This window comes from Odocoileus virginianus, chromosome 21 (genome assembly GCF_023699985.2).
Source record: "Odocoileus virginianus isolate 20LAN1187 ecotype Illinois chromosome 21, Ovbor_1.2, whole genome shotgun sequence".
Taxonomy (NCBI): Eukaryota; Metazoa; Chordata; class Mammalia; order Artiodactyla; family Cervidae; genus Odocoileus; species Odocoileus virginianus.
In genome coordinates, this window is record NC_069694.1 from 28,803,997 (window position 1) to 28,820,719 (window position 16,723).

Genomic DNA, 16,723 nt, shown 5'->3' on the forward strand with positions numbered 1-16,723 from the left:
AGGCCTGTCCTCATAAATGATACATATAATAATAAGCTGAGGTTGTCATGAATATTGATAATCTCTTATACCTCACCAGTTTCTTTTACTGAACTGGGTTTTTACCTATTTTCCCATATTGGTATTTCCTTGATCTATTAAATAAAATAATTTTGAGTATTATTTTGAAAAGAAGAATGAAAAAGATTAAGTATGATGAAGTGAGTGGATTAAAAAAAAATCCATGTGCCTAAATTTACTGTTGAGAAATTATCTTCTTTTAAAGGTTTGTTGTCAGAAAAATTTCAGGCCACAGTCCAAATTAATCAAAGCTCAGTGTAATCAAATCATAGTCAGTACATCATCCAAAAAAGTTACCATCACCTATAAAACATATATATGATATTCCTTTATATGTAACAATAGATTCATTGTGGGAAAACTTTCATTATCCTCATGGCAAATATCCCCAAGTAATCAGGCTTTAGTTGTGATGGACATCAAAGAACATACTTCAAGGCTGGAATGCCAAGATAAACATTCAGTTTTATTCTTCTTTCAGTGGCAAAAACATGTAATCAACATGAATTATTCCATAATGTTTGAGCATGTAAAATATTTTTCTAAATTAAATTACATTTTATACTCACTCCATCCTCTTTGCCTTTGTAATTAGGCACGAGTCAATCCTGCCTTTTTTCCTTTTATGGGGAGGAATGGGAAGCAGATAAGGTATTTGCTTGGGTTCTTATAAAAACTCTAAGACCTCTTGAATTCATTAGGAAAAAAGTTAGGCTAAATTAACAAAGAGACCTCTAAATTCAGTGCCTTGCGCAAGTTAAAAATGTTTCGTTCTTACATAAACTTCTGAGTAGTTGGCAGGAATTGGTAGGATCACCTGGGTCACTGATTTACTTTTCTTGACTCAAGGTTTTCATTTCTTGATCCCAATGCCCACATTCCAACTAAAGAAAAGGAAGAGGGAAAATCTGGTCAACTTCTTTTATGGGGATGACCTTAAGGTTGTACACATAATTCTTTAATGACCAGAAGGTGGGCATAGGGCCATATCTAGTGGCAAAGAAACTTAGTAGTAGTTGTTACAGATGGGCACCTCACTAAAAATTCTACCACCATGGGAGAAAGGTAAACACAGACTAGTTAGAAATCCCTCCACTTTGTAATTGAAGAAAATTACAAATTGGCCTCTAGATTGAGGCCCAGAGTGGTTACCCCTGAGACTGTGGTGGTTAAGTCCACGTAGTCCCACTGAGGATAGGGTGCTCCACTTTTTTGGTGTTCATTTCACAAACATCCATCCATCCCTCCAGTCAGCCCAGTCATCTCCTGGAAATAACATGACTCTAGGGCCAATAGAAGGACTCTGCCATTTGGAAACCTGCCTCCCCTGGGTCTGTTTGTCTGGGAGGGAACAATTCATTTCTGTGTTTGTGCCACTTTCTTCCTTTAAATCCTTCAAATTTAAAGGAAGTTTCTCTACCCTTGTATCCTGAGACGATTCTATTCTGTTCTTCAAAGGCCCTGACCACTTAAAGAGTAGGAGTTGTTTTTCAAAAATGTTTTCAGGAAGATAAAGCAAAATGCATTTTTAATTCCTCCAGGATTAAGAAAATTAGATATTGAACTGGATGTCACAAATTGGCAGCTGTGGTCAGATTGAGTCCACTGATGTATTTAGATTGGTTTTCAAGGTTTGTTTGTCCAGGATTTTTTTTTTTTTTTTTGGTGTGTATGGGATTGTTTTTAAATTATATTACTTACTACTACTAAAGAAAAATATATAATCCAGAAATTTTCACATGATTCAGTAATCCCACTTCTGGATTTACATTCAAAGAAAATTAAAACAGGATATCAAAGAAATATCTGTACTCCACAATGTTCATTGAACATTATTCACAATAGCTGAGATATAGAAACCACCTGTGTCCATCAACCCACAAATATTAATAGATAAAGAAGATGTCATACATACATCACACACAATGGCATATTATTTGGCCACAAAAAAAGGAAATCCTGACATTTATAACAATATGGATGGACCTCCCTGAGGGAGTTATGCTAAGTGAAATAAGCCAGGCAGATAAAGATAAATACTGCATGATATCATATATGTATAGAATCTGAAAAAAAAAGTTAAACTCATAGAAATGATGAGCAAAAAATTAGAAAAGAGGCTGGGGGATGCAGAAAACAGGGAACCTTGGTAAAAGGAAACAAACTTCCAACTTTAAGAATGTGTCTGAGACCCACCTCCCAGAATATTGGAAATAAAAGCAAAAATAAACAAATGGGACCTAATGAAACTTAAAAGCTTTTGCACAACAAAGGAAACTATAAGCAAGGTGAAAAGACAGCCCTCAGATTGGGAGAAAATAATAGCAAATGAAGCAACCGACAAAGGATTAATCTCAAAAATATACAAGCAACTCCTGCAGCTCAATTCCAGAAAAATAAATGACCAATCAAAAAATGGACCAAAGAACTAAACAGACATTTCTCCAAAGAAGACATACAGATGGCTAACAAACACATGAAAAGATGCTCAACATCACTCATTATCAGAGAAATGCAAATCAAAACCACAATGAGGTACCATTACACGCCAGTCAGGATGGCTGCTATCCAAAAGTCTACAAGCAATAAATGCTGGAGAGGGTGTGGAGAAAAGGGAATCCTCTTACACTGTTGGTGGGAATGCAAACTAGTACAGCCATTATGGAGAACAGTGTGGAGATTCCTTAAAAAACTGGAAATAGAACTGCCAAATGACCCAGCAATCCCACTCCTGGGCATACACACTGAGGAAACCAGATCTGAAAGAGACACGTGCACCCCAATGTTCATCACAGCACTGTTTATAATTGCCAGGACATGGAAGCAACCTAGATGCCCATCAGCAGACGAATGGATAAGGAAGCTGTGGTACATATACACCATGGAATATTACTCAGCCATTAAAGAGAATTCATTTGAATCAGTTCTAATGAGATGGATGAAACTGGAGCCCATTATACAGAGTGAGGTAAGCCAGAAAGATAAAGACCATTACAGTATACTAACACATATATATGGAATTTAGAAAGATGGTAACAATAACCCTATATGCAAAACAGAAAAAGAGACACAGATGTACAGAACAGACTTTTGGACTCTGTGGGAGAAGGCGAGGGTGGGATGTTTCAAGAGAACAGCATCGAAACATGTATATTATCTAGGGTGAAACAGATCACCAGCCCAGGTTGGATGCAGGAGACAAGTGCTCAGGCCTGGTACACTGGGAAGACCCAGAGGACCGGGTGGAGAGGAGGTGGGAAGGGGGATCGGGATGGGGAACACAATTAAATCCATGGCTGATTCATGTCAATGTATGACAAAAACCACTACAATATTGTAAAGAAATTAGCCTCCAACTAATAAAAATAAATGAAAAAAAAAAAAAAAAAGAATGGGTCTGAGAATCTAATGAAAAATGTGGTGACTATAATTGATAACACTGAATTATATAATTGAAATTTGCAAAGAGAGTAGAACTGAAATGTTTCCACCAAAAAGAAAAAAAAGAAATACATGAGAATATTTGAGGTGATGGATATGTTAATTAACTAGTTGAGGGAATCCTTTCATGGTGTATGCACATGTACCATGATGTACACTTTAAATATTTTATTATTTTATATGTCAGTTATACCTCAATAAAGCTGAAATTAACAAAAAGCAAAAACAAAGATATTCCTGGCTTCTCATGGAAGACTGGAAGATGTAGAATGTGGAGACTGGGCTGTATTCCTACAGAGTTGGGGCTGAACAGTAGCCATCCTGTTTAGAAAGAACGTGCACTTCACCATTCACAGACACTTTGTCTACACATATTATTCAGTTATATTGCCTATATAGCCCTCATGGAAATTTTCTTTGAGATGCTTCTTCAAACAAAGAGAACTGGCTATTGTATTAGGGGAGGGAAAAATCATTTTTATCTTCTGTTAAATGCCCACAAAGCAAAAATCAAGGTACAAATTAGTAGCTCCCACTTCCTCCCACCAAAAAAAAAAAAAAAAAAAACAAAAAAAACCCAAATATGAACAAAAATTGACTTTAAAAATGTTTTGCTAATATTGTGGATATAAGAGATGTGAATGTATAAAAAGCAACAAAAGAATGGTCCGATAATCCAAGTATGTTGAAAAGCTGCATCTTCCGGTCTAAGAAACCTGTTACAAGAGACTAAAGTTAAGATATTGAAAAAGATATCAATTTATTTCTTGCTGAAAAATCAAAGAACAGCAAGTAAAAATCCTATAAAATGCTAATTTTAATAATAGGGAAACATATAGGAAGAAGTTATTTTAACTTTTCACTTAATAAAATTACTGAAGGAAAATCTGTGATGGTTTACTCCTTATTCCTCTTAAGTGGGATCTCAGCACACTTTTCTCATTCGTGTGTTTAGCCTGTCATTTCAATTTTCTGTGAATTTATCAATAGGTAAAGAAATAAAAAACATACATTGAAACTGGCCCTTTGTACTGTTTATTCCAAAAAATTATTTAACTTCTGTGCCAGGCATATTATTTGGTCCTAGAAATTTAGAGGTGAATAAAACAAACTGCCTTAAATTATTTATATGGGCTAGTGAGTAACTGCCATGAAAAAAATCTTAAAAATTATAATACTATGGGATATTCAATTCTATATGTTCTGTAAACTGGGTACTTGTAACCTACCCATCAACTATGCCCAGAAGTCAAGAACAAATAATTTAAAATAACTTGATTCTATAAAAGTAATCTTCTAGCAATGGTAAACTCCAGGGTAGGAAACAGCTCCTCAGTGTGAAGGATCATGAGTAAATTGGGCCAGAAGCAATCACAAATTATAGAGGATTCAACATGAAGTTTAAACTTCTGAGTCCCAGGAGTGTCTGGAGTTACAGGATGTTTGCAAGGAGGAGAGCGGGGAGTCAGGGTGCCACAGGAAGAATTTCTATGTGAGCCTTTCTGATAAATTGCCTTAAAGTAATTTTAGAAGATAAGAGTTATCTGACTCATTTCATTCATTCATATTCCCCAATTGCCTAGACTAGAGCTAGTACCACTATAGATGCTCAATAGCTATTGAATGAACACGTGATTAAAAAACAACAGAGAAAATAAAAAGAGAGTGGACCTTGCTGAGTTGAATTAATAATCTGGAAGATCAATTTGATGTACAACCTCATAATCTGGAGCAGAACTACCAAGAAATGGGAATCATGATTTAAAAGATAAGAGGGTCGCAAAGAGTTGGACATGACTGAGCAACTAACACACACACACAAGATAGCTAGATCCAGTTATTTAGTATGCAAATAGTAACACATTTAAAAGGAGAAAAAGGAGATGGAGAAGCAATAGCTCAAAAACAGAAACAAAGTAAAAAAAAAAAAAAGAAAAGGAAGAGAAAAAATTCTGAATTGAAGACGTTTTGTATTTTTAGATCAAATGAGCCTAACAAGCAGACCAAATATCATTTGAGAGAATCTGATAGACTAAACAATGAAAGACTAAGTAAACGTATGTAGGAGAGGAAAAGGATTTCGTTGACTCTCTTTGGGTTTTTGACTGGGTCTGAAAATTAAATTGGCAAAGACAGATAAACAGGAGAAACACATATACATTTATTTAATGTAAGTTTCATGTGAGATATGCTCCTTCAGAAGTAAATGAAGACCTAAAAAAGCAGAACTGTATATTTTTGTGCTAGGTTTGATGAAACATGGGAGATCATGAAGGAATATGAGAGATTAGGGAATGTGAAGTAAATGAAGTAAAATTAGGCTTGTTTATGTGGGCTCTTCTTGGTGTTCATTTATCTTTGAAGAAAAGGATGTTCCTTTCCTATGAGTATAGGGAGGGCATCACTCACATGAAGATTTATGACTTTCATGTTTCAGAGGAGAAGGGGTAGGTGGATTGCAGGAGAGTCTGGGTAACCCTCCTGCTTCTGCTGTTTTCTCAAAATCCTTCAGCTTAGGATATTCAATAAGTATATTTGCCATATTTAAACCCCATCACATGTAAAGAATTTGAATATTAAAATTAACAGATGAATCATCCATATCACAATGTCTATTTCTATACATGACAAAAAGAGACTTCAGTTTCTTTCCTTATGGCACACTCATAATGTCCCACACTCATGTACTTTAGAACTAATAGAAGGCTTCAGGAGGTGTTGGTATGGTGGTATGGGGTAGAAGGGACAGACTTAGGGATTTTGTCCTCCTGGCTTGGATCTGTCACTTTTGTTTATTAGCTCATATAAACCCCACCTCTCTGAGCCCTGGTCTGCTGTGAAAGTGGAATAAGACCTACTTGACAGAACTGTTGCAGGTGGTAATGGGCAAATACCTTATGCAAGCTCTAGCATGATGCCCGGCACACTTTGGCATTTAGCACAGTCATTCCTGCTACTAATTACTGGAACTGGGGTGGTAGAGAACTTAGATAACAGGCAAGAAGATTGAATATAGATGCCTTTCCAGACTTCTCCATTTGTTCTATTGAGATAACCTTGAAAAAGAGTTTTACAGAGAGTTAACAATGGAAAGGAGCTGTGAAAGGAAGTGAAGGAGACCTAAGAAAGAGGGTTTGAACTCTTTAAATTTGTTAAGAACTATTACTGATGAAATAAACTTTAAAATAAATAAGCTCTTTTACATAGCAAGTATTTTAAAATTATCTATCATTGACACATTAGAATGTTTTATAATGTATTAATTCCACATTATTGTCACATTGGTGGCATTAAAAAGATTTAATATTCTTCTCTAATAACTAATAGTCTGCCAGGAAATGATTTGGGTAATGGGAAAATTCGGGTTGAAGCTCTCTTTAAGGGTATGAAATATCCTTAAAGAACTTGAAGCTATACTAAATCATTTCATAATTATTTAATGGCTCTAATCTGCTCTTTTTAAAATTGATGTGTTTTAGTGCAACTCACTGAAGTGACTTCTTGGTAATTAGCACAGAGACAAAAGGTAAGATGCCCGAGCAGATCAGAAGATTTCAGGGAGACTGTTGCATCTCAGTCATACTTCCATCCTTGTCCTAAGTCATCTAGCACAATCTACCAATTTTGGAGAAGGCAGGAAAAGCAGGGCAGGATGTTAGGAATTCACTGTTTTGCTCCCCCATTTTTTTTTTTTTTTTAAAATTTTTTGGTCATAGGACACAGTGTGTGGGATGTTAGTTCCCTGACCAGGGATCAAACATGTGCCCGCTGCATTGGAAGCTTGGAGCCTTAAGCACTGGACTGCCAGGAAAGTCCCTGTTTTGTTCCCTTTGATACTCCCAGCACCATATGAAGCACATTATGGGCATTTTAGTGAAACACTTGTTAAAGAAATGAATAAGTGCAGAAATGAAGAGTAGGCAAATCTAAAAATATGCATCCAAGGTCATGTTGCAAACACTGAACTCCTTTTCCATCCTTTCCCCATTAGCCAGTGTGGTCCCCTGTCACCTCAATCCTCAGCAGCTTCAGCATCACCTGAAAGATGGCTGGAAATGTAGCATCTCACTCTGCCTCAGATTTACTGAATCAGCACCAGCAGTTCAACAAGATCCACAGGTGAGTCATATGCACCGTAAAGCTGGAAAAGGCCTGGTCTCTCTACAAATCAGTGTCTTTTACTTTTTATTTACACTTTATTTTTTAATTTAATTTTTATCTTATATAGGGGTATAGTTTATTTACAATATTGTGTTGTTTCAGGTGTATGGCAGTACTGTTTTTTAATTGAATTTCCTTTTCCTGATTCTCCTGTCCAGATCAGCTGGGTCTCTGAAAATTGCTTAATAACTATTGTTAGGCAAATATTCTGCCTTGCCACGTGTTTTTTCCCCTTGCTCCTTCAGTTCAGTTCAGTTGTTCAGTCGTGTCAGACTCTTTGTGACCCCATGAATCGCAGCACGCCAGGCCTTCCTGTCCATCACCAACTCCCGGAGTTTACACAAACTCATGTCCATCGAGTCGGGATTTCATCCAGCCATCTCATCCTCTGTCGTCCCCTTCTCCTCCTGCCCCCAGTCCCTCCCAGCATCAGGGTCTTTTCCAATGAGTCAACTCATTGCATGAGGTGGCCAAAGTACTGGAGTTTCAGCTTCAGCATCAGTCTTTCCAGTGAACACCCAGGTCTGATCTCCTTTAGGATGGACTGGTTGGATCTCCTTGCAGTCCAAGGGACTCTCAAGAGTCTTCTCCAACACCACAGTTCAAAAGCATCAATTTTTTGGCGCTCGGCTTCTTCACAATCCAACTCTCACATCCATACATGACCCCTGGAAAAACCATAGCCTTGACTAGACAGACTTTTGTTGGCAAAGTAATGTCTCTGCTTTTTAATATGCTGTCTAGGTTGGTCATAACTTTCCTTCCAAGGAGTAAGTGTCTTTATATTTCATGGCTGCAGTCACCATCTCCAGTGATTGTGGAGCCCCCAAAAATAAAGTCAGCCACTGTTTCCACTGTCTCCCCATCTATTTCCCATGAGGTGATGGGACCCGATGCCATGATCTTAGTTTTCTGAATGTTGAGCTGTAAGCCAACGTTTTCATTCTCCTCGTTCACTTTCATCAAGAGGCTTCTTAGTTCTTATTCAATTTCTGCCATATGGGTGGTGTCATCTGCATGTCTGAGGTTATTGATATTTCTCCTGGCAATCTTAATTCCAGCTTGTACTTCTTCCAGCCCAGTGTTTCTCATGATGTACTCTGCATATAAGTTAAATAAGCAGGGTGATTATATGCAGCCTTGATGTACTCCTTTTCCTATTTGGAACCAGTCTGTTGTTCCATGTCCAGTTCTGACTATTGCTTCCTGAGCTGCATACAGGTTTCTCAAGAGGCAGGTCAGGTGGTCTGGTATTCCCATCTCCTTCAGAATTTTCCACTGTTTATTGTGGTTCACACAGTCGAAGGCTTTGGCGTAGTCAATAAAGCAGAAATATATGTTTTTCTGGAACTCTCTTGCTTTTTCCATGATCCAGAAGATATTGGCAATTTGATCTCTGGTTCCTCTGCCTTTTCTAACACCATCTTCAACATCTGGAAGTTCTCAGTTCACGTATTGCTGAAGCCTGGCTTGGAGAATTTTGAGCATTAGTTTACTAGCGTGCGAAATGAGTGCAATCGTGCGGTAGTTTGAGCATTCTTTGGCATTGCCTTTCTTTGGGATTGGAATGAAAACTGACCTTTTCCAGTCCTGTGGCCACTGCTGAGTTTTCCAAATTTGCTGGCATATTGAGTGCAGCACTTTTACAGCATCATCTTTCAGGATTTGAAATAGCTCAACTGGAATTTCATCACTTCCACTAGCTTTGTTCATAGTGATGCTTTCTAAGGCCCACTTGACTTCACATTCCAGGATGTCTGGCTTAACTCCAAGCCTTTTCCCCATTCTGTGCTTCCACTGTAGAAAATACAATCAGCATTCCAAACAGAGATATGAATATTAACCTAAAGTGGAGATTATATGGGAATTTTTGTATTTCCTAGAAGGGTGTTTCAGGATCATTGAGCAGGCTGTCTTATTAAGAAATTGAGAAGGCTGCCTTCCTTGCCTTGCTAAAAATCATGCCTCCTTTGGGCACACAATTTGTTTATAGCACCTGTCCCAACAGAATGAGTAGACTAGAGTTCCCACCAAAAAATCTGACAAATGAAAGCCATTCAGTTTCTCAGTATTGCTAAGAAATGCTCCTTTTAATCTTCAGGTGCAGAAAGATAATCTATGAATGAATGCTGAATTTTACATATGATTTAGATAAACTAATATACAGCAATAAAATTGCTTCATTTAGCTATCTGTAAGAATGACACATTGGGGAATTAAGGAGAAGTTTTGCAAATTGGCAGGCAAGTCTGCTATTACTTCCTCTCACCAGCTTGATTTAATCCTGAACCCACAAAGCAGCTGTCTTTCCTAAGTTTCACCTATCTGGATTTGCCAAATGCCTTTCTTAATCATCTGGTGCTACCAGATGTCAGAATTCCCTGCTGCTATCTCAAGTATTGATAGTCTTTCACTTGTGGTAAATATAGCTTCTGTTGATTCAGTTGGCTTGTTCTCTGAACAGCTGGGCGAGTATCAGAGGGGCTTGGGAGAGAGGCTGAACGCATACCGAGAGTCATGAGAGGCTTGGTCACAGCTGGAAGGTGGGGACATCAGGAGTGAACACCGACAAAGCTTGCATCTTATGCAAAAGTTCCCTGTAAAATGACTCTTTTTTTCCCATTTACAGATACACTGTGTCTGAGCTTGCAAGATGATATGGTAGGCTGACACTTATCTTCTGTGTCCTTCATCATAAATCACTACTATAAACATGTTAATCACAAACCCTTATTTTCTTAACAGGATTTGTCTGGATCATCCTCTGCTCCAGTTTTCAGTACGCGGTTGGTGGGTGAGTTGCATCACTGTTGTGTGGGGCACAGCTTTAGGGGCTTCTCCCAGATGATCCGAATCAGAATCCAAGTCCTGAGAACAGCATTTTAAACAAGCTTCCTGAGTAATTCTAAAGTACCTTAAATCTGAAACAGAGTGCTTAGATTAAGTTCTATAAATTAGGATTTATGTCTGTGTTGTTCCCTACACTATATTTAGCATGTAACACAATACATGGAAAGCAATCGTGTTTCATTTTATTAAGTAAAATATCCAATGAAATCCCAAACATTGACTTCATTTTGTTTTTGAGAATCCTTCTAAATAATGGAAAAATAAATACACTATGTTCTTTAAAGCAACAGATAAATAATCCTGTTTTATAGATGTATTTTCAACTTTTTCAAAAGGACTGCCTAGAGTAGCTTATCTTGTTGCCAATTTTGGCAAATATGTTTCAGTTTACATCACTGGGCAACTTTACAGCCCTTGGCTTTGTTGTTGCAATGTTACAAATGGATAGGGCATTAGTGTGGGGTGTCTTCTTTGTTGCTAGGAAACCAAAGACACAGATCCCCAAAATGAGAGATGCTTGCTGCACATCCTACAGAGATAGGCCCTGATGACAGTCATGAAGGGATATGTACTGGAGAATTAAAAGCTGAGACTTTCAGATCAGTACTTCAGAGAATTCAACAGCTCATTCAGGTCTGGATTTTCCCAGAAAAAAAAGCTGAAGGAGAGAAACTTATTCTAAGGAAGAAATATTTTTGTCATGATTTTAACCACAATTGACTGACTTTCTCTAAGAAGAGGAACAAACTTAATTACAGATTTGTGGTCTGCACAACTTATTTATAGTTTGTCTTTCAGGTCTAAAAATGTAAAATACATTTTACAGAAGTCACTGGTGAAATATCAAAGACAAGGCTAAGTAAGCATAGAGGCTGGTGGGCACCACTGACTAGATATTAATTTGGAACTATTTTGAACTAATATTCTCAAAAATTGTTATGTAATTGAGAACTTGTGCTAGGTTCTGTTCTATGTAATTTATGACTATTAATTCATTAAACCTTCGCAACATAGCTATGGCGAATGCTCTGTTTTCACGGGAGGAGTATAGGCCGTTGAGAGGTTGAATGTCCTGCTCAGCTCCTAGGCCTTCGACACAGCCACGAGACCCTGCTGGGACGCCCCAGGTAGTCGAGTTCAGAGGGCAGTTCCGAGTTCTGCTGCTCCAACAAAGAGCAGGAAAGGCAGTTCTGCTGCCTAATCCCTGGGAACCAAAACCAAATCCTGCTGCTCTTTGCCTCATCATCTGAAATGATCTGTTATCCCAGCATGCGTTTTTTTTTTTTTCTATTGGAAAGGAGACAGAAGCCTTCCACCAAATCCCCTAAGGGTCTTTCTGCAGAATTCCTTTCATTCTACCTGCGACATGCAGAGGCAGCTTCTGGTTAAGTATAGCTTCCTAAAATTGCCTGTGATGCTTCCAGGAGTTTTACAGAGTAGTCCTCTATGCTAAACTAGAAAACTGCCCAGGTCCTCAGTAAAAAAGCATTTAAATCCAATAGCCCTCAGAGTGAAGCCAGACTTGAGACATTTTGGTGCCAAACCTTATTTCTAAGCGGTAACAAGAAATAGTGAACTGGGAGACTTTCCTGGTGGTGCAGTGGCTAAGACTCCGTGTTCCCAATGCAGGGGACCCTGGTTCTGTCTCTGGTCAGGGAACTAGATCCCACGTGCCTCAACTGAAAGATGCGTGTGCTGCAACCAAGACCTGGCACAGCTGAATAAATAAGAGTACATTTTTTTTTTCATTTACTTTTTTTTTTTTTTAAAGAAATACTAAATTCAGCTCCTGTCCTCCTTTCCCCTCCTGCCTCTTGAAACAACAGGAGAATTTTGGGTTGATGTGGCTGCAGACCATTAACATGTTAGTATTATCTTTCCTAATTATTAGCCTACTCTTTTAAGGATTCACTAACCAAATGAACTAGGATCCCTAAGAGTTGACATCATTAGAAAATATGGCAAGGAGAATATGGACAAGCAGAGAAGTCTTCCACTGTCCCTCTTGCACACAAATCTGAGGTTTTGAGGTGTAGTGATTTCACAATGTGCAAGCGACAGACTCTATACTCTCAGTCTGATAGGTTTGAAAGACCTCTATTGGCTCTAGTTTCAAACATGATTTTCAGCATTAATGTAGATGTTGCTGACATTTCCCATCCTTCCTGAGATGTATGTGAAAAAAATTCTATTTTACTGAGAAGGATGTTTGGCTTTCTGGGAGAACACAGTTACGTACACTAGAGAGCCTTATTGAAATACCAATTGCACGCTGTAAATGTCAATCTGGTGAGAACTGCTGTACTTTAGCATCTGCATACAATTTATTTAATACAGTTTTAGTTGTATACACTGATTTCATAAAAGTAAGAAGTTACAAAAGGGTAAATGATCATTGTTTAAAATGATTACTTTAAAACATCAGGTACTTCTCAACTGAACTGATCCAGAAGCATGAAACAGCAGTATTTGGTATGTTAAGGTCAAAATTGTATCACTAATAATATTTAATAATGTTTGCATTCCATATAATGTGAAAGTCTGAAAAGGAGTGCCTAAAATATAAATGCATTAAGTGATTTATGACATTAAACTATTATAATGTGATAGATTATGAATTGTTATTTCACAACTGACAACTGTTTTTCTTTTTTTTTTTTTTTGCTATGAGAAATACAACCTGTAAGCTAGAGGTCCTAAATCTTGCCAGCATATGGTTGAGAGTAGCACTCATATGCTTTAATAATGAACTCATGCAGTTTTATGTGAGCAGACTGAGGCAAGTCTGCTTTCCACATGTGTGCGTATGCATGTGTATATGTATATGTATGTTAGAAGTTCTGCAAAAGTAATTTTAATGACCAACATATCTTAATATTTTGGTAATCACCAATATGTTAAATTATGGTATATGGCATATTTGAACTATGTAAAAATACAAATTAACCCTTGAACAACATGGGGGCATTAATCCATGTATAACTTATAATTGTCCTCTGTGGTTCACTCCACATCCACAAATTGAATTGAGGGACCCTGTAATACTATAATATTTACTATTGAAAAATATCCTCCTGTAAGTGGACCCTCACAGTTCAACCCTGCATTGTTCAAGGGTCAACTGTATACAAATCATGGAATTTAGCTTAAACATTTCCCCTGAACACATTTGAATACCATAGTCTAGGTTATTCTATTATATAATTATACATATAATTATATAACATCTGGAGATATCTCCATGTTATCTCCATGATAACATCTGGAGAATCTTTAATTTCTTTTTCTGTATCAGGTTAAGATGTTACCTAAACTTTTATACTCTAGGAAAGAAATAATTTTCATTCAACTCTTTGTGTTGAATAACTTGAAATATATTTGTATATGTAGTTCCTACTTTATTCTAGCTGGGGAAAAAGGAAAATACTTACCACATTAACTAGGAATCTTACATTTTGTAGAATGAAGATACTTCAAGGATCTATAATGGGAACTTGGTACTCAATAAACAAACCCCATTCAGGAAAACACCATTGAATATCCACTGTTTGTGGTCCTCCACTTTGGCTGACCATTGGATTACCCAGGAAAGTTTTAAAAGAATCCTGATGACCTGATGCTTAGATTTTCTTCCCAGAGATTCAGATTTAACTGGTTTAGGGTGAATTTCAGGGGTTGGTATTTTCAAAAAGGTTGGGGATTCTAACATGAATTCAGTTCTCTCTGGCAGGGATTATTTTGGGTAGCAGAGGAACAAAGATTATCACTGTCTCCAATGGGAAAGGAAAATAAAGAATAATTTAGCATATTGTGTTATGCTAAAAAGATGATAAATATTGAATATAAATGAATTAAATTTGATGTTGAGATCATTCAGGTAGACTTACAGTAATTATACACTTGGTGACATATGGAAAGGCTTCCAGTGGACGTGATTATTATTGAGCAGGAACTAGGTTTCTCTCAGCAGGGAGGAAATGATGTGAATCAAAGTACAAAACCATGAGATGTAGGGAGTCATCCTGTACTTCTGACAGTGGACAGAAAATGCATAAGCACTCATCTGACCTCCATTTTCTTGATCTTGAGCACAACTTCGCAGAATGGATTCCTTTTGTGATACCCTGTGTATACTGGAGGGCCTGGGTCTCAGCAGTAAATTCCATGTGCTGAGAAAGAGCATTAACTCTTTTAGATAATAATGCCTGGAAGACATAATTTCATGAATGGAATCTATATAGCTTGAAAAGTTAATGCATCTTCCCAAGTGAGGATCTTAGTCACTTCTCAAGAGCAGGACAAGGACCATTACTGTGTCAGAGTAAAACATAAAGCGAAGCACTCTTTACCCCCATGAGGTCTAATAAAGCAAATCACCTACATGGAAAGACATTATTTCGCCTGAAAGATAGGAGCACATGGTGAGTCACATATCAATAAAAACATAACCATAAGCTATCTAGTGATTCATCCATTACTTATTTCTAAAATAAGCTTTGAGCAGAAGAGCATTTTACTTAACTCCTCAGATTCTGCTCTAAGATTCACCCATAAAAATTCTAGGGTCAAATCATACCCTTGATGGCTAGGATAAAATTCCCATTGACGTAAACCCTCAGGAAACCTGTGGTTGGCAGAAGAAAGGTAACAATACCTACCTCTCTGCTTCCACTTGAGAACGTTGTTTTGCCTTTCTTTTCTCTGTACCTAAATGCAGTTGGACCTTTTCATATCTTTTTTTTGAAGTTTGCTAAATGTGGTGAACTTTATTTTCCAAAAATGGCCAAAGCAATATTCCCAGGGCCAGCATTTTGCCCTTTACTGTTCTCCCATCAAGAAGAGTCTACTTCCCTTCCCTTTGAAACCTGGCAGACCTTTGTGACTGCCTAGGTAAAAAGAATGTGGTACTAATGACATATCATGTCTATTTCTCTTATCTCTTGAACCTGGGTGGATGATTGGGCTTGATGATTGAGCTGGAAGTGGGGAAGAAATGATATGAATAAAAGTACAAAACCATGAGATGTAGGGAGTCATCCTATACTTCTGACAGTGAACAAAAAAATGCTTAGGCACTTTGGAGGTCATCTGACCCATTTTCATTATTGAAAATGACTGAAAATGGGTCAGATGACTGCCCTTCATGACTGCCCCAATTAATAAAATGTAAGGGAAGTGATGCTTCTAAGGCTCAGTCACAAAAAGTGACACATCTTCTATCTGGCTCTTTTCCATTTCTTTCTCTTTTGCATTGCTCACCTTAAAAATCCATGTTGTCAGAAGCATAGGCCACATGGAGAAGGCCATGTGTAGGTGCTCTGGTTGGCAATCCCAGATGAGGTCCCAGTCAACAGCCAGCACTGGCTGATAGACATGGGACTGAACATATATTTAGATGATTCCAGACCCAGGCTTGGAGCCACACAGCTGAGGCTGAGTAGGTCAGAGTCAAGATGCTGTCACTGAGCTCTGCCTAAACTGCACATTTGGAAACAAAATTGATCATTCTAAGTCACTACGTATTGGTATTTCTACATAGCAATAGGTAATGGAACACGAAACAACAATAAGGAATAAGTGACTTTTTAAAATTTCAAGGTGATTTTCAAGATTTAATCAATTCTACTTTCACTACATTCAAAAGACTTACTAATCTTTTAAGTCTATTATAAAGAGAGTAGAAAGAAGATTCAAGAAGTGCTGGAGAATGAAGAAAGAGGAGTTTGTTTCAGAATTGCAATCCCATTTCCAAGCCCCCATCTTCCTCCATCACCTATGTTGTTATTCAGTTTATTTAGGGAAAACCAGAGGTCACAAATTTAAACAAGAATATCCAAACCTCTACCTAACTGTTTTGGCTCAGGCATCCTGGTTGTTTATGTATAATAAGTATATCAGTCTCAAGAAGTGATGCAAATTGTCTACCTGGGATCCTTTCTTTCTTCTCATCCCGGACAGATGCACAGCCTGTCCCTGGTGCGCAGATTCAGCGCCCTTCCCCAAGCACTCAGCAGGCTTTCCGTGGTGGTACTTGTGCCTCACCCACACCCCTAGCCTTTTTTGCCACATCCTTTTGTGGTCAATTTTGAGTTACCACTTTCTTAGTTCTTTTTATATGGTTCCTAGGGCTGATAAGCAATAACAGAGCTACCCTAAATTACTCTGTACTAATTTCAAATTACTCCTTGGAAGAAAAGTTATGACCAACCTA